An 18,038-nucleotide genomic window follows, 5' to 3' on the forward strand; every position below is an offset into this window, starting at 1 on the left:
CCGTTTTTCTCATAGGGGCTGGCAGCATTGTAGTTTCTCGAGGGACGCAATCCAGCGTAAGGTAGGGGTTACTTGGATGGCATTTTCTAAGGTAGCCTGGCATAATGATCTGGAATGTCAGGCACCCAAGGATGCCACTTGTGCTTTGTTACTCATTATTTCACCTTCCCTGTCTTTACCGTAAAGGGGTAAGACGTCCTTCAAGAAAGGATGTGCTGCGATATTTCTTTTATCTCTTTTGAAAATCTTAGTCACACCTTGTTTTTGACATTTTTATTACTCGGAAATATCCTTATGTACATCAGAAATCTTTGTAGTGAGTCGGTGGACAGTTGTGTGACTCATCCACACTGAAAGACACATGATAAGCCGCTGGAAGACAGCTTTCAACTCTGTTATCGGCTGTAACCAGGGAATGAGGTGCCGTGTTGATATATTTAGTCTTACATCCTGGATTATGTTTTATCCTAAGTAGATTACCAAATCTCAAAAAAGCGGTATAGGCTGCTTGCTTTTCTTCTCTGCTTCCTTCCTTCCCTTCTTCTGTAATAATTTAGCCAAAAAGCCATTAGGCATGTCTGTGCAAGGAAGCCGAGGAAGGCCAGTGAGCAAAGACGTTGGCGGTATTGGGTACTAGGCTTCTCTCAGGCAGAAAAGAACATTACAGATGCAAAGGGGAGAGCTTGATGGAACCCCATGCTGTGAGCTGGAATTTGGGGTGTCAGTGTGAAATGTGCATATTGATATTTGAAAGTTTCATCCATAGAGAAATAATATAAATAAGGGGACCGGCACTGTGGCACAGTGGGTTAAGCTGCTGTGAGCAATGCCAGCATCCCACATCAGAGAGCTGGTTCTCATTCCAGCTGCTCCATTTCCAATCCAGCTCCCTACTCCTATACCTAGGAAAGCAGTGGAGGATGGTCTAAGTGCTTGAGCCCCTGTCCCACACCACAGAGATCCCTGGCCCTGCAGGGGAGCGAACTAGCAGATGGAAGGTCCCCCCATGGCCACCTTTTGAATAAGTAAGTAAATATTTTATTTATTTTTTAAAGATTTATCTAACTATTTGAAAGTTAGAGATACAGAGAGAGAGGGAGAGACAGAAGGATCTTCATCTGCTGGTTCACTCCCCAGATGGCCTCAACAGCCAGGTCCGGAGCAGGCCAAAGCTAAAATCCAGGAGCTTCCTCCAGTTCTCCTATGTGGGCAGCTGGGGCCCAAGCACATGACACATCTTTTGTTGCCCTTCCCAGGCCATTAGCAGGGAGCTGAATCGGAAGCAGAGCAGCCGGGACTCAAACTGGCACTCTGGAATTGCAGGCAGCAGCTTCATCCATCCTGTCACAGTGCTGGCCACAAAATATTTTAAAGAATAATATAAATGTTAAAGTATGTATGTTCCCATAAATACATTCATGCACAAACACATACCCCTTGCCCATTTCCTAACTGTGCTTGCCCAGCAAATGGGATCACATTCACCACTTCCATCTTAGTGTCTAAATGCCAGTCTTTGGTAAAAGGAATTCCAAGTCTTTGGGGAGAGGGCTGGGCAGGGAAGGTACAGCATGAGCCTAAATGCCTGGTTGTGCGGGAAGATAGGGAAGTGCTAAACAAACAATGGAGAGATTGCAAGGACATAGCCATCAGCCTGAAGGGATTTGTAGAAATCCCTTGTCTAAACCAGCAGAATTCAAGCACCAAAACTACAGATTATATCCCACTGAATAAATGAGACACCCTGAGTCCACACTGACATAAATAAGTAAAAGCCTGACCATCTGATATATAGAAAGAATGCCAGAATTAGAAAGATGGCCATTTGACAGTCTTCGTAGTAATGATTAATTCTGGTAAGGACCTTGATGGATGCTAAAACCAGTGAGTAAAACCGAATGAGGACCAGGATATTTATATAATCACAAAGTGTCCGCCCACCACTGCTTATTCTTTATAGAGGGAAACAGTTAACCTTTACTGGAGAAACTTTGATGATGAGACCTTACTGAAATAATCAAAGGTCCCAGACACAGTGATGGGACAACCTGACATCGTGTTTCAGTGATGGGATGCAATGAGAAGGATCCACCGTCATTCCCAGGAAATGTAACCCTTGGGTCTTCTCCTGAGAGCACTTTCATAAGCCCAGTTAGGAGTCATTTTACCAAATGATTAACCTGAAGTCTTCTATAATGTAAAGATCATGAAGGTCAAGGGATGTTCCAGATGGAAGGATGCTGAAGAGAAATGACAGCAAAGTGCAAAAAGAGTGATCCTGGATGGGATCTTTGCATGAAAAAAGATACTACTCAGGTGACTGGCTCGACATCAGTGGAGTCTCTCTGTAGAGAGTATGGGAGAGGTTTTTGAATGGTTTGCACATTTCTGCATGTTTGGAATTCCTTTAAAATGAAAAGTAAAAAAAAAAAGTTATTAGTATAAGAGTTTTACTTTTTACTTCATTATACAAATTTATTTATTTATATTTTTTATTTTTTTGACAGGCAGAGTGGACAGTGAAAGAGAGAGACAGAGAGAAAAGTCTTCCTTTGCCGTTGGTTCACCCTCCAATGGCTGCCGCGGCTGGCGTGCTGTGGCCGGCACACCGCGCTGATCAGAAGGCAGGAGCCAGGTACTTATCCTGGTCTCCCATGGGGTGCAGGGCCCAAGCACTTGGGCCATCCTCCACTGCACTCCCTGGCCACAGCAGAGAGCTGGCCTGGAAGAGGGGCAACCGGGACAGAATCCGGCGCCCTGACCGGGACTAGAACCTGGTGTGCCGGCGCTGCAAGGCGGAGGATTAGCCTAGTGAGCTGCGGTGCCGGCCTCATTATACAAAGTTATAATAGAGAATAGTTTCTGAATTCTGTCATACTTTGGATTTTATTTGATATGACTCTTAGTGAAATTGTTAAATCACACTTTTAGTTTTGGATTTTTATGGAATTGTGAAGAAACAATAAATTTTCATGAGACCAGGCCCTTTGTGGACACTGTGCATGGTTTGTATATCTGTACAATTCACTCAACTGAGACAGAGAAGAGACAGAACCTTGGAGTGTCTTAGGACCATCATTGTGAGTATTGCAATGTTGCTGAGGCATTTTAGATTTTTTTTTTGACAGGTAGAGTGGACAGTGAGAGAGAGACAGAGAGAAAGGTCTTCCTTTACCGTTGGTTGACCCCCGAATGGCTGCTGCGGCCGGCGCTCTGTGCCAGCGCACCGCGCTGATCCGAAGCCAGGAGCCAGGTGCCTCTCCTGGTCTCCCATGGGGTGCAGGGCCCAAGGACTTGGGCCATCCTTCACTGAACTCCCTGGCCACAGCAGAGAGCTGGCCTGGAAGAGGAGCAACTGGGACAGAATCTGGCACCCCGACCGGGACTAGAACCCGGTGTGCTGGCGCCGGAGGTGGAGGATTAGCCTAGTGAGCCGCGGTGCCATCCGAGGCATTTTAGATTAATAGGATTAGCTGTTGTGTGGAATCAGGCTGCTTGGTCTCCAGTCCTGCCTCCACCACTCACCACTGTGTGACTTTGAACCAGTAAGCTAATATTTTTGTTTTTCATCTACAAAATGTAGGTAGTAACCTACATGCGCTGACCATGGGGTTAAAATAACAACAAGGTATTCAGAAGGGATCTGATGCAGATGGGTAAATACTATGTTATCATTGCTGCTACTACTACACTATGCATAACGCACATGGAATAAAGGCTAGAGAATCTGAAGAGTAATTGCGTTTGGCCATGTGTTAGCAGTGGGATCCCTCCTCCCACTGCAATGATGGAAAGAAATGCCATTGATTGAGGATACTAACATGGTGTGCTGGTCCTTGAAGGCGCTTCTCTTATCTCCAGAACCAGTTCCTGAGCCCTAAACAGACCAGGAGTTTTTTGGGGTCTATTTTAAGTGTTCAGGAAGAACAGTAGAAATCAAGATTGGATCAAAGCAAAATAGAAAGAAAACAAGATTGGAGAATCAGAGAGTCAAAATCTGAGGAAAGAACCCTCACGTTGGCAAAAATGACTTGGAAATATAGTGACGACAAGCCTTGTTTCAAGTTCACTTGTTGAATCTCCACATATTTATGTATCTGCAAGTACGAGTAAACATATACACGAAAGGAGTGAGCAAACACACAGTGTCCCTAAAGGAGGGAACTGTAGTCTAATTAGTGCTGCCACCCAGCACTCTGCCACCTGCTCCATGCTCTCCAGCCTGCTGCCTGTCCCCCAAGGCTTCCAGTCAAGCTCATGATGTACTCCTGTTACACATAATTAGAGAGTGTTGTGTTCAGTGTTCTGTGTGTTTATTTGCTCATGCTCTGCTCCTTTCTGAAAAAGATTGGAAGGAATAAGTTGAATTGTCTACTTTCCTAATAAATACTATGTTGTCAAGGAAAGACCTTCATTAACAAAGTGTAAGATGAGAGAAGAGACTGATGGGCTGTGTGGAAGAAGAGAGAGAATAGACTTCACCAGAGCCTGAAGGATGGGTAAACTCAATGAGAAATCAGAGAGAGAGAGAGAGAGGCAGGGAGGGAGATTGGCAGTGGAAGAGTGATGGATTTGACTGTGTTTTCTTTTTTTCAGTAATGCAACTTGAGCACATTTGAGACCATCTCATGGAGTAAACTCAGGCACAGAGTGTTTCTGATAGAGCCCAACATGTAGCCAGTTTGTTGACACTTTGCCTAAACAACTCAAATTGCTACCCCTTGGTTCAGTCTCTTTTCTATTACCCTGGCTATAGTTCTTTGAAATTTGGAGCACATTTACCTGTCTTAAGATGCACTGGCAATAAACCAGCTAGGATTCCTTATACCCTCTAAGTTGTAAGACTTTTTCATAGAATTATATATGTGGACCTCCGTCAAGATGATATTTACAGTGAGTAAGAACTCAGAATCTAGAGCCAGAAGCCCTGGGTACAAATCCCGACTTTGCCATCTGTGAGCTATTTTCTTCATCTGTAAAATGGCATTGGGATAAGAAACAAATGAGGACATATGTGGGAAAGTATGTGCTATATAGGAAGCTTTCAAAAAATGTTAACTGGTGTGTATTTGTCTAATGAGTAGAAATAGAAAACTTCGACGCTTTCTTGAAGTCTTAGTGTATAAGTCTCCCGTTATCCATGGGGTATGTGTTCCAGGACCCTTAGTAGATGCCTCAAGCTGTAGATACTATCCAAACCCATATATAGACTGTGTTTTAATCCTGTTTAATTTATGGAATTGGGCACAGGAAGATATTAAAATGACGGATAATAAAATTGTTACCAATATATTGAAATAAAAGTTATTTAAAACTTCTGAATTATTTGAGGAATTTCCCACTTAATGTGTTTGGATTACACTTGATGATAGGTAAAAGCAAAATCATGAATAAATGTTACCCTCCTTACCTGATTCTGTAATAACTGTGCAACATATTTCTTTCACATGGCATTCTAACAAGTCATGACTTTTGCCAACAGGTAAAATCATCAGATGGAATTGCTCCATTCTTATCTGCCGAGTGCTAGATCTTGATTTGGAAGTTCCTGACAAAATTTTCTATATCAACGTTACCAACTAAAGGTAAAAGCTACTTTTATTCATTTAATATGAATTAATAGATACTGAAACTTAGAAAAGAAAAACTATTTAGCATGTTTTGAAATCTGGAAAATACCAAATAGAATTCCGGTTTCTTAGTGTTGAAGAAAATGATTTTGAAATATCAATAGAAAAAGAATGATCAGATACAATGGATAATGTCAAAATGTGTTTTCATTTAAAGTTATTAGAAGGTACCTGAGAGACATCTTGGTACCCATTTTTGATGTCTCCAGGATGCAGATCTTGAAATAATGTCATACAATTTTGGAAAAACAAATTAAGTAAGAAGCAGCCAGCCCAGTACCTGACTAAGGCAATTGATGAATGAAATGGGAAAGCCCTGGACAAGATGCAGATATTGCAGTAAAAAGCAATAGAATTAAGCCTGGAGCCACTCATGCCCTCACTCAAGGATCCAGGAGATTGGCTGGAGGAGAAAAATCCCTTCTGGGATGTCCCTGTTCATTTTAAACCCAAGTAAATTGCTTATAGTGTTCAACGTGGAAATTCTTATTTTTTTAGAGGATGGATATGAGAAGCTACCAAGAGCTGGCTTATTCTCAAGGCATTTCTGCCTGCTATTCTTTACAGAGGTTGTTCTTAACTTCTTCCATTCACCTACAACTTTCTATTCCTCCAAGTTGTGGAATACTGCCAATCAGAACAGGAGCTTTAGACTTCCGTCTGCACATTCTCACAGTGAACCTGTGCTCACACCATGTCCTTGCCTCTAGTGGAAGATGAGCACACCCTGGTCCCGGTCAGTGGCTTCTTCCCAAGCTGTGGAACCTTGCTCTTCTTCCTCTCTGCTCTGACACCCACTTCAGTTTCCCTTTATCAGTCTATCATTCTTGCTGTATTCTTCCTTAATTTTTCTTAATTTTCTTTTCCCCTCAATTCACCATTTTAAATTGTAGCATTAATGGTTTTTAGCACATTCACGAAATTGCACAAGAATCGTCGTGATTTAGTTCTAGAATATTTTCATCATCCTGAATAGAAACTCTGTACCCATGTCTAGTTACTCTCCATTCCTCCTTTCCCGCTAGCCCTTGGAAACTACTAATCTACTGTCAAAGCATTTGCCTATTCTAGACATTTCATAAAAGTGGAATCATGTAATTTGTAACCATTTGTGTCTGACATTTTTATTTAGCATAAAGTTTTTAAGGTTCATCTGTGTTCATTCATGTTGAGCACATGTTGCTATTTGATTTTTTTCGATGACAGAGTAATAGTCCATTTTGGAATGTAACGCATTTTATTTATCCATTCATTGAGATTTGGATTGTTTGCCCATTCTGACCATTGTGTCATTGAGGAACATTTGGACTGTTTCCACTTTTTGGCTATTTTGAGTAGCATTGCTGTGAATATTTACATACAAGGTTTTTGAGTGGACATATTTTTAGTTCTGTTGGGTTTATACGAGGGATCTTCAGAAGATTCATGGAAGATGTGTATCCTGAAAAAACAAAAAAACAAGGCATGGATTTCAAATTTTTTGCAACAAAATAAACTTATCTTTTAGTTTTGTTTTCCATGCTCTTCTGAAATCCACTTGCATATCAGGAAGTGAAATTTCATGATCGTTGAGTAAAGTCTATGCTTAACATTTGTAGGAACTGCTAAAGTGTTTTCCAATGTATCTTTACCCATTTACATTCCCACTATCAATAGATGAGTATTCCAGTTTCCCCACATCTTCCTCAACACTTGTTACTGGCAGCCTTTTTAAATTATAGCCATCTTTGGATGCAAAGTGGTTACCTTTTAATCTCTCTTGGATGTCACTTCCTCTGGGGAACTCCTCCTATTTTGGGTTATATTAAAAGTCCCACCCCATATACTCTCTAGCACCCTGTGCTTATTCTTGTAACATGATTCACCACACTGAATTACGATTGTGTGTTAACTTTGTCTCTTCCGTTAGAGTATGAACCTGTTAGAGAGGGCACTCAAGTATTTCTTGTGGGTACGTCCCAGGATTGACACAATGCCTGACCCAGTTCTTTGTGTGTGTGTGTGTTGGAGATTTATTTATTTGTAAGTCCGAGCTACAGAGAGAGGGAGAGACAGATGTCTTCCATCCACTGGTTCACTCCTGAGATGGCCTCAATGACCAGGACTAGGCCAGGAGGAAGCCAGGAGCCATCAGCTTCCTTCATGTCTCCCTCATGGGTGTCAGGGGCCCAGGCATTTGAGCCAGCTTCTGCTGCTTTTCCCAGGCCATTATCAGGGAGGTGGATGGGAAATGGAGCAGCCAGAATACAAACTGATGCTGGTATGGGATGCCTGCGTCACAGGCAGCGGCTTTACCCGCTGTACCACAGTGCCAGATCCCTGACCCAGTTCTTTAGTCTCATTTTTTTTCTTTCTTTCGAGGTGATAGGAGACTTGCAGACCAGGCACCATAGCGTTATTATGCTAAGCCCCTGAACCTAAGAATAGAAATATTTGGAAGTATTGTTGGCTCATATGCAGTTGTTGGAGAAGACACATTTTTTTGAAAAGAGTGTGTGTCTCACTTTCTAGGAAGCTATTTTATAACTACTGTTATACCAATGTAGTACTGTCCACTAATTCACCAAGTAGTTGGAAAGAAGAAATTAGGGATATCATATAATATCATAAGGGAAAACACCCAGGCGACTTTTAAAATACAAATCAATTAGCCATTTTTACTTTGATCCTTTGAAAAACTGTGGTTGAGAACTGCTTATTTCTTTGTAAAAATAATGACAATTATGTATATTAGACTACAATAATTTGAAGTAGGGATAGAAGTTAAGGACGATGTCATGAAATCTTTGAACCTTTAAAAACAATGGTCAGTCCTGCGGGGTGTTAGTTGTAATATTAGTGTCCAAAACCTTAGACTCGTTAGCTCCAGGGTTGAACAGATAGGAATCAGCACCGGGGAACAAGAGCTAAAAGCAGAATTAAACATAATTAAAAACTTAAAATATGTTTCAATTAAAAAGTATATTGAGGGGCCGGCTACGTGGCATAGCAATAAGGCTACCGCCTGAAGCGCAGGTGTCCCATATGGGCACTGGTTCCAGTCCCAGCAGCTCCACTTTTGATCCAACTCCCTGCTAGTGCACCTGAGAGAACAGCAAAGATGGCCCAAGCACTTGGGCTGGTGCGATCATGTGACTAGACCTGGAAGAAGCTCCTGGCTCCTGGCTTTGGCCTGGTTCAGCTCTGGCCATTGCAACCATTTGGGGAGTGAACCAGTGAATGGAAGATTCTTTCTCTATCTCTCCCTGTCTCTAACTCTGCCTTTCAAATAAATAAGTAAATCTTTTTTTAAAAAAAAAGCGTATTAGAAAGTTGAAGGTGCATTCTTATTCAATTATAATACCATGTACAAAAGTCTAGATTAAAAGTCACATTTAATAACTTCTTTTCAACATTCCCTTCTCCCCACGATGTATTTGTTTTTATAATCAACATTTAGATAATTTGTTTCCTGTTATTATTTATCATCCCATAAAGACTTGTTTAAGCGTTTTAGAATTTAGCTTAATGGAAGGTTATGCTTGGACTGTGTAGCTATTCCCTTATTTGACAGTATTTTCAGTGTATTCTTGGAAACTCTATCCAGCTTCTTTGCTATGACTTTTATATACTTCTGGAATGAAGTAGAAATGGGGGAGGGAAAACCGGAGAGAAACAAATGTAAGTTGGCCCCAGATCAGTGAGATAGTATCAGAGGAGGCCAAAATGAACTTGGCAGCTGTTCTTCTCATGTTTCCCACTTGGGCGTGCACATATTGTCGCTTGGAATACCACTTGCATTTCTTTCATTCTTCTAAGATTTTTCTTCAGCTTCAGTAACAAACTTTAACTTAAATAGAAGCCAGGAACGAATATTGAGAATCTTTTTTTAACTGTGTGAATGTGCTTAGGATAGGTATTTTGCTGTTAAGATTTGGTGGGTAAAGGGTGCAGTAGCTAAGCGTAGGAATGAGAGTGGGGAGAGGCAGGCAGGGTGATGTGTTTCATGTTTAGAGATCTGAGTTTGAGTTCTCATTTAGCTACTTAATAGTATGTGACTTCAGCAAATTAATCCTTGAGTCTGGTTTTACTTACCTGTAAAATTGATATATTAATTTTTACCTTATTATTGTAATACTGAGAATTAAATGACAAAAGGCACCCAGTAAATCTTAACTGTTTCCAAATGCTCCAATTTACTGAAAAGTAGTTCAATAATTTTTATGATAAAAATAGAAGTTTTCTTATCAATTATTCTTTTAATGTCAGGTAGGAATTTCATTTTCATGATGTTCAATTGAGATATGAGTGGTAACTGGTACACAGTAACAAAAAAAGTTAAAAAAAAAAAAGCCTGAGCACATAAATTTGTATTGATGAAATAGTATGATTGTGGCAATATAGGCTTAATAGAGTTAATTGAAATTGGATAGGAGTACAAGAAATCTATTATTTTATTTCTTTTAATTTTTTTTTTTTTTGACAGGCAGAGTAGACAGTGAGAGAGAGAGACAGAGAGAAAGGTCTTCCTTTGCCGTTGGTTCACCCTCCAATGGCCGCCGCATCTGGTGCACTGCGGCCGGCGTACCACGCTGATCCGATGGCAGGAGCCAGGAGCCAGGTGCTTTTCCTGGTCTCCCATGGGGTGCAGGGCCCAAGCACCTGGGCCATCCTCCTCTGCACTCCCTGGCCACAGCAGAGGGCTGGCCTGGAAGAGGGGCAACCGGGACAGAATCCGGCGCCCCGACTGGGACTAGAACCCAGTGTGCCGGCGCCGCTAGGCAGAGGATTAGCCTAGTGAGCCACGGCGCCGGCCTATTATTTTATTTCTTGTGGTATTTGTGTAACTGCAGACAACTGAAAACTGACATTTTGCAAAAACCCAAAATGTTTTCTAGAAATATATTCCAATTATTATCTTTTAAAAATATAATGATTTGTTTATTTGAAAGGTAGTCTTAGAGAATAGAGAGACAGAAATCTTCTACTTGCTGGTTCATTCCTCAAATGGTCACAATAGCCAATGCTAGGTCGTGTCAAAGCCAGGAGCCTGGAGCTCCATCCAGTTCTCCCACGTGGCTGGCAGCGGCCCAAACACTTGGATCATCTGCTGCTACTTTCCCAGGCACAGCAACAGGGAACTGGATTAGAAATGGAGCAGCAGACACTGGAACTGGCGCTCTGACATGGGATGCCAGTGTTGCAGGCAGTGGACTTCACCCACTGTGCCACGACACCGGCCCCAATCTTCCATTTGTTAAAACAGTTCTTTAAAGAACTTTACATTGCAGGGAGCTGCAGTGATCAGACAGGGTTGGCATGTAACTTCTCCCAGCTTCCCTAATAGTAGTATCTTTAATAACCTCCATCTAATAATCAACATTGGGAAGCTGACACTGGTATTTTACACTTCCAGTACCCATTCTAGTGTTTTTAAATGGAGGAAACTCTTCTTTATGTCTAATTTAATACTTTTTTAAAAGATTTATTTATTTGAAAGTCAGAGTTATACAGTGGGAGAGGGAGAGAGAGGGAGGGAGGGAGGGGGGATATATATATATATATATATATAGAGAGAGAGAGAGAGAGAGAGAGAGATCTTCCATTCACTGGTTCACTCTTCAGTTGTCTGCAACGACTAGAGCTGAGCTGATCCGAAGCCAGGAGTCAGGAGCTTCTTCTGGGTCTCCCACACAGGTGCAGGGGGCCCCAAGGGCTTGGGCTATCTTCCACTTTTTTCCCAGGCCATAGCAGAGAGCTGGATCAGAAGTGGAGCAGCCTGGACTCAAACCAGTGCCCATATGGGATGCCTGCATCGCAGGCAGCGGCCCTACCTGCTACGCTACAGTGCTGGCCCCTTACTTAATCAGTTTTTACTCAAGCATACTTTCTGAACATCAGTGTGTTTCATTTTGAGACCAGAAAGCCTTGGGTTTGCGTGATAGCTTTGCCTCTTAGTCCTGTGTCATCCTGAGCGCTTAGCGTATGTGCTGACCTGTTCCTTCATCTGCCCAAAGTGGTGTAGTTTACCTTGCAGAGTTGTAAGAATTACACTGGTATTGCAGAGCTTGATTTTGAATGAATGACTGCTTTTAGTAGTACTGTGCATATCACTCAAGCTGTGTTTTCATCAAAATCAAAAATAGCTGGCTGGGGCCCGCGCTGTGGCACAGCGAGTTAACACCCTGGCCTGAAGTGCCAGCATCCCATATGGGTGCCGGTTGGAGACCTGGCTGCTCCATTTCCAATCCAGCTCTCTGCTATGACCTGGTAAAGCAGTGGAAGATGGCCCAAGTCTTTTGGCCCCTGCACCCTTATGGGAGACCTGGAAGAAGCTCTTGGCTTCTGGCTTTGGATCGGCGCAGCTCAGGCCATTGTGGCCATCTGGGGGAATGAACCAATGGATGGAAGACCTCCCCCATCCCCCTCTGCCTATCCTCTCTCTGTGTAACTCTAACTTTCAAATAAATAAATAAATCTTAAAAAAAAAATAGCTGGCCATTACCTTTAATGCAGTGTGTGTGCTTTGTGGACACCTGTCATTTAAGGACCAGGCTCTGGAAATGATGCAAAAACTACACCTGCTTCCTGTAGGCCCTTCCCTCATTAACACACCCATTCCAGCAACTCACTTCTCTTCCTTTCCCCTACCTTACCGGCACAGCCAGCTCTTTTCTGCCTTCCTCCCACCTGGTAGATCAAGGGCCATTCCTCTCCACGTCCAGATTACCCTTCTTTCCCAGGTGCCTTTTGTTGCACGGATTCTATGGAACTTTGTTTTAAATAACACCTCTGTTAACCTAACTCTCTGTTCCAATGCCTACTTCAAACCCAAGCTCTTTCAGCCCCTTCTTGGGGATCCCCCAGCAAATGTTGCCTCCTGGGGAACACTGTCCAGTCTGTGAAGAAGCTGCAGAGAGAGTGATGGGGTCCGTGTGCCAGACTCCACACCTTCTCAGCTCTCCCCGTGGCACAGTGGCAAAGGCAGAAGCTGGTTCTGTGCCCTGCTCTTTCTTGGACCTCATTCAACCCGCAAGCATCTGACCTTATTTAAATATCTAGAAAGTACTATTTTCAGTACTGGCCCCAATGAATGTTTTCTGATAAGACCTTCTGGTCTAAGAAGGCCCTATATCTGCCCTCAAAAAGACAACCGTTGGTTAATTGGGAGTAGACATTTTTACTTACTTTAATTTTTATTTATTGAACTGTAAATTTGGAGCAGCCCATTTTCTTGTGTAATCTACCATCCAGCTTCTCCCACTCTCACTGGCTTCCTGCTCTCTTGACATCCGTGTGACCTACTCCTGTCTCCAAGTTTTCCCTTCTCGTTATTTTGGTCCCTTAGCACTTCCACCCCTTTTCTTATTTTCCATCCTTCCACCTCTCAGAGCAGGATCGAACTTTCATGCTTCTACGTCTTACTTGCTGTGTTTAAGGAGTGCTTCCAAATATCCCTTTTTGTTTTAAAATATCTCTTTATGCTTTAGCAAGTGGCATATCATTTCCTGCTTTCGTTTTGGCCTTTGTCCGACAAAGCGGGGCTGAAGTCAGGGTGAAAAGTTCACTCTCCGGAAGTGCTGTTTAGGTCAGAGCTGTGTGGCCGGGAGCAAACCCAGACTTGTGGTAATTCCCTGTGGATGCGAATCTTTGGGAGAAAGCGGCACAAGAGGCGCTTTTTCTCAGTTCTGCCATGTGTGCTTGAGCTCTGGTTTAAGACCCTTCCTTTTTAATGAGTGCATGGTGCTATTATTATTATTCCAGGAATTCAGCACAATGCCCTTATTATTATCCACATCAGTGTTTTAAAATTCAAAGTTATAACCCACTGGTACGTTCTGCAATCAATTTAGTAGACAGAGAGCAGCATTATATAGTGAAAAAGGAAGTAGAAAATATAAACAGCACATTATATGCAATAAGAATATGTGTTATTTTGTAAACTTTTGTTTGGTGACACTTATTTCCATAGGGCCTTGTTCCTTTGCGTATTCATGCCAGCTGGATGTGGACAATCCTTTTTATTCTTCTCTCTATTTATTCGAGAACCCAATCATTTAGTGTATGTACTTGCTAATAGGTGTGTTCTTTTAAAATACAGTGGTTCTCCCCATCTGTGGAGCATATATTGTAAGTCCCCAGTGGATGCTTGAAGCTATGGATAGTATTAGACTTCACATACACTATGTTTTTTTTCCTATACATCAATAACTGGTGGTCACATTTAATTTATAAATTAGGTGCAGTAAGAGACGGTAGCAGTGGCTACACAATTATAACAATAGACTGTAATAAAAGTTAAGCCAGTGTTGTCTCTGAAAATGTCTTAGTGTGTTGTGCTCCACCCTTCTTTTTGTGGTAATACAAGGTGTTGGAAGACTACCTGATGAGATGCAGTGAGGTAAATGATGTAGGCATTATGACGTAGCGTCAGGCTACTATGTAGGGGTCACTTAGCTTTGTTAAGCTTTTGTATTCCCTATTCCCATCTAATGAGTGTAAACGACTTATTTTAGTTGCATCTGATTATTGTGGCATATGATTATCTCTTCCTCTGCTTGATTTTTAGATTTCTCTTTTCTGTAAATTCCCCTTCAAATTCATTTCACGTTTTTCCTACTGGATGTTTTCGCATTTTTTTCTATTGATTTAGAAGTACTACTTTGTTTATTTCAGATAGTCCCTGATTGGTCTTAAATATTGCATGTATTCTCCTAGCCTTACTTTGTCCATTTTATTCTTGATTGAACAGAAATCTTTAAATTTGATATAGTTCATCAATATTTTATTTTGGAGGCTTTGCAAAGCAAATTATTTCCTATCCCTTTGTTATAAAAATCATATTATTTATTATATCAACTTCATGGTTTTGTCTTTCACATTAGGTCTTTAATCCATGTGAAGTCTTCATGTGTCTGTGGTTGGATGGAAGTCCGGTTTCATTTATGTGCCTGATAATTCCGTTTCTTTAAGCTGGTGCCACCTTTGAGCTCTCCAGTGTGCTTCATTGGGATTTTTGTCCCTTAACAAAGTTCATGGTGTTTCATTCTATAGGTGAGCAGTGAATTGTAGTATCTGTAGAGTAAGTCTTATTTATTTTTCCTCTTTTTCTATTTTTTATCTTTTTTTAAAAATTTTTAATTTTTTTTTTTTTTTTGACAGGCAGAGTGGACAGTGAGAGAGAGAGAGACAGAGAGAAAGGTCTTCCATTTTGCCATTGGTTCACCCTCCAATGGCCGCCGCGGCCGGCGCGCACTGTGGCTGGCACGCACTGTGGCTGCCGCATCGTACAGATCCGAAGCCAGGAGCCTGGTACTTTTCCTGGTCTCCCATGTGGGTGCAGGGCCCAAGCACTTGGGCCATCCTCCACTGCACTCCCTGGCCACAGCAGGGAGGTGGCCTGGAAGAGGGGCAACTGGGACAGAATCCGGCGCCCTGACCGGGACTAGAACCTGGTGCACCAGCGCCGCAAGGCAAAGGATTAGCCTATTGAGCCACGGCGCCGGCTTATTTTTTCCTCTTTTTCAAAGTGGACTTATATGTTTGTAAACTTTTCTTTTTTGGGGGGAATTTTTGGGGAAAAAACCCACAAACCTCTTACGTTCCTCAAAGCACAATTGAACCTTTACTTGGATGATATTAAATTTATAAATCAAGGGGAGGTGGTGTTTGACCTAGTAGTTCAGGCACCATTAGGCTGTGCATATCCCACAGAATACTTGGGTTCTGATTTCAGCTTCCTGCTAGTGCAGACCCTAGGAGGCAACAGTGGTGGCTCAAGTAGTTGGGTTCCTGCCACCCACATGGGAAATCTAGATTGAGTTTCTGGCTCCTGGTTATGGGAATCTGGGGAAAGAACAAGCAGATGAGAGCTTTGTGTCTGTATCTCTGTTTGCCTGATAGATGGAGGGAGAGGGAGAACTCAGAACTAGCATCCTTTTTGTTTTTTATATAAGTTATTCCATCTAGGAGCTCTTCCTGTCTCTCCATGTATCGCATCATCTTCTATATACTTTATTAGCATTCAAATCATTCTCCATAGAGACGAAGTTTGTTGTTAATACTTGAAACCCGTGGAAGATGAAGACAAATAATACATGGGATCTGTGAAATGATTTTAAACTACAGAGAGGGAGAATTCAGCAGTTGTTAAGGAAGCAATGTCCTTTGATCATGGATTGTTTCTGCTAGAACACATCAGAACGATAGCATCAGGGGTCCCAACCCACTGTAACTAAGAAAAGGAGGCCTGGGTGAGGTTTAGTGACTCACTTGAGATTATGGAGTCAGACAGTGGGAGAACTTTGGATTGCAATCATACTTTCTAACTCTTAGTCCATTACTTAACCATCAAACCATGCCCACAATATCCCGTGTATCTCTGATATCTTGGCATTTAGTGGTGTTTTTTCTTCCTAGGAGAGCTAACATTAAGGTTTACTTATGCTTCCAGACAAGTCCAATTCTTTTCTCACTGGTGATCACACAAAGAATGATTAACCTGCCAGAGCAACAAGACAGAAAGGGAAAGAGCCTCTTGAGCAGCTTAGTGTTTTCTGACGGTGAAAGTTAGCTGCGTTGGCTTGTTTTCAGCAATCATGTGTCTGCATTCTAGCTGTGGTTGACAGTGACTTAAAAAAATAAATCCAGTGGTACTTGCACACAGTCATTGTCACACATTAGCATGCTAATGAAGTGTTAGAGTGTGAAGCACACCCAAGCAGGAGGGAGAAGCTCCATCCGCACTGCTGTGTCAGCTGACTGCTAATCCGAGCAGGAGGCGGGCTCCTGTTGAGTGGCATGGGCACCCTTCATTATCCACATGCAGTGTCTTTCTCTTCCTCTTCCCACATGGTGTTGAAATTGGGTTGTTGCTGTCTTTAACCCATCTAATCCACCCCCCCCCCATAAGTTGGTTTGGGGACAGAAAGGAGTTCTCTTCCTTTTTTTCAGAAACAGCAGAACTCATAAGGGAATAATTACAAGACTAATTTCTCTTTTAATGACATCAATTGAATAACATTAAAAAGTCAAAGCCTACATGATTTCACAGCATTTTAATTCTTTGCATTTGAATCTAAATAATGTGTCTTTTTGCTGTGACTATGTCTGTGTTACAGGGCTATTATCTTAACACTAAAGTCATTGCATGTGTGCGTGCATGTGCTTGTGTGCTAGTCGTGGAGGGGAGGGACAGAGAGCATTTTCACATGTTTCTTGAAAGTTGGCTTCTGTAGCCCACATGGACTCTACTTTCCCTTAGAGGAAAACGCAGAAATGCTTTTGAACTTCCCTGTGGCCAAGTGACTCCCAATTCATATTTTAGGGCTGAGCCTTTTTTCTGAATTTCAGTTTTATAATTCCATCTATGTATCAGGACTTTTTTTCCTGGCTATTTCCTGCCTGCCGGTTACCCCCTGACAGCTCCCCACTTCTAAAACCAACGTCACTGTCTTTTGGCTGCATCCCACCCCTGCCTTGGAGCCTTCTGGTTCCCTACGTGTCAGCAGCAGTTTCCCAGGTGAATAGGCTAATCCCTCCCCATGTATAGTGCACCAAGTCCTGATGGCCACTGTAGCATCACTCGGATCTCTTCATGCAGGTCTCCTCCACTGAGACCTGTGGGCATGGGCTACTGCTGTCTCTCTCACACACTACTCTTCAACATCCTGGTCCAAAGCTTACCTGGATATTGTCGTCAAGAGATGACCATTTATTATCTATTCACCTTGGCACCTTACTCATATGGACTTGGTTTTTTTGTTTGCTTGTTTCTTCCTTCAATTGCAAACACACACGGAAGCAAACAATGTTAGCAAATTGAAGTTTGGTTTTGAGTATTCAGGAGATAATGCATACCAAGGCAAACACAGTACCTGGCTTATTCAAGTGCTCCTCTCATCCGGTCCTCCACCGTGACTCCTTTCAACATTGGGTTCTTTCTCTTGAAGAAATACAAGTCCTTTCTTGCTGTCTGTCCCCATATCTCCTGCTGTTCAGCTCTGATTTCACCTTCCCGGGTTATACAATCCAAAATAGCCTCACCCTGCCCTGCCCCTTCACTGTTCAGCACTCCGCTTTTATACTTTTGTCTTTTATCTCGGTGACATTATCTTTCACTTAGCTTTTTATTAATTTGTCCTTTCCTCACTTTTGCACTGAATGTAACCTCTGTAAAGCAAGGGCTATCTCTTGCGTGCCATAGCCTCAGATGAATGAGTAAGCCTTCTGCATCATTCTAGAACTCTTGAGATGGATTCTGCCTTCACACATAGAGGTGCACAGTCCTTAAACCATTCATAAAAAACAGCCATTGCAGCAGCAAGCAAATAGGGAGAGGCGTCTTCTGAAGAGGAAGCCATAACAACATAGGGAACTTACTCAAACAGACTTTTGTGTCTGTTTACATTGAGAAGAATCACCAGAGAG

The 18,038-nt window shown here is 42.2% G+C and overlaps 1 long non-coding RNA gene across 4 annotated transcripts in view; it reads left to right on the forward strand.

Annotated features, from left to right (window-relative positions):
* LOC103349704 (transcription factor SOX-4) overlaps positions 1–18,038 on the forward strand; it is a 524,220-nt gene that overhangs the window by 327,013 nt on the left and 179,169 nt on the right. For all 4 annotated transcript variants that reach the window (XR_016234235.1, XR_016234236.1, XR_016234237.1 and 1 more), the window contains one exon: positions 5,483–5,585. This is a non-coding gene — a long non-coding RNA (transcription factor SOX-4). The remainder of the gene's footprint in view (positions 1–5,482; positions 5,586–18,038) is intronic.

This window comes from Oryctolagus cuniculus, chromosome 5 (assembly GCF_051225735.1).
Source record: "Oryctolagus cuniculus isolate XC-2025 breed Fujian yellow rabbit chromosome 5, ASM5122573v1, whole genome shotgun sequence".
Taxonomy (NCBI): domain Eukaryota; kingdom Metazoa; phylum Chordata; class Mammalia; order Lagomorpha; family Leporidae; genus Oryctolagus; species Oryctolagus cuniculus.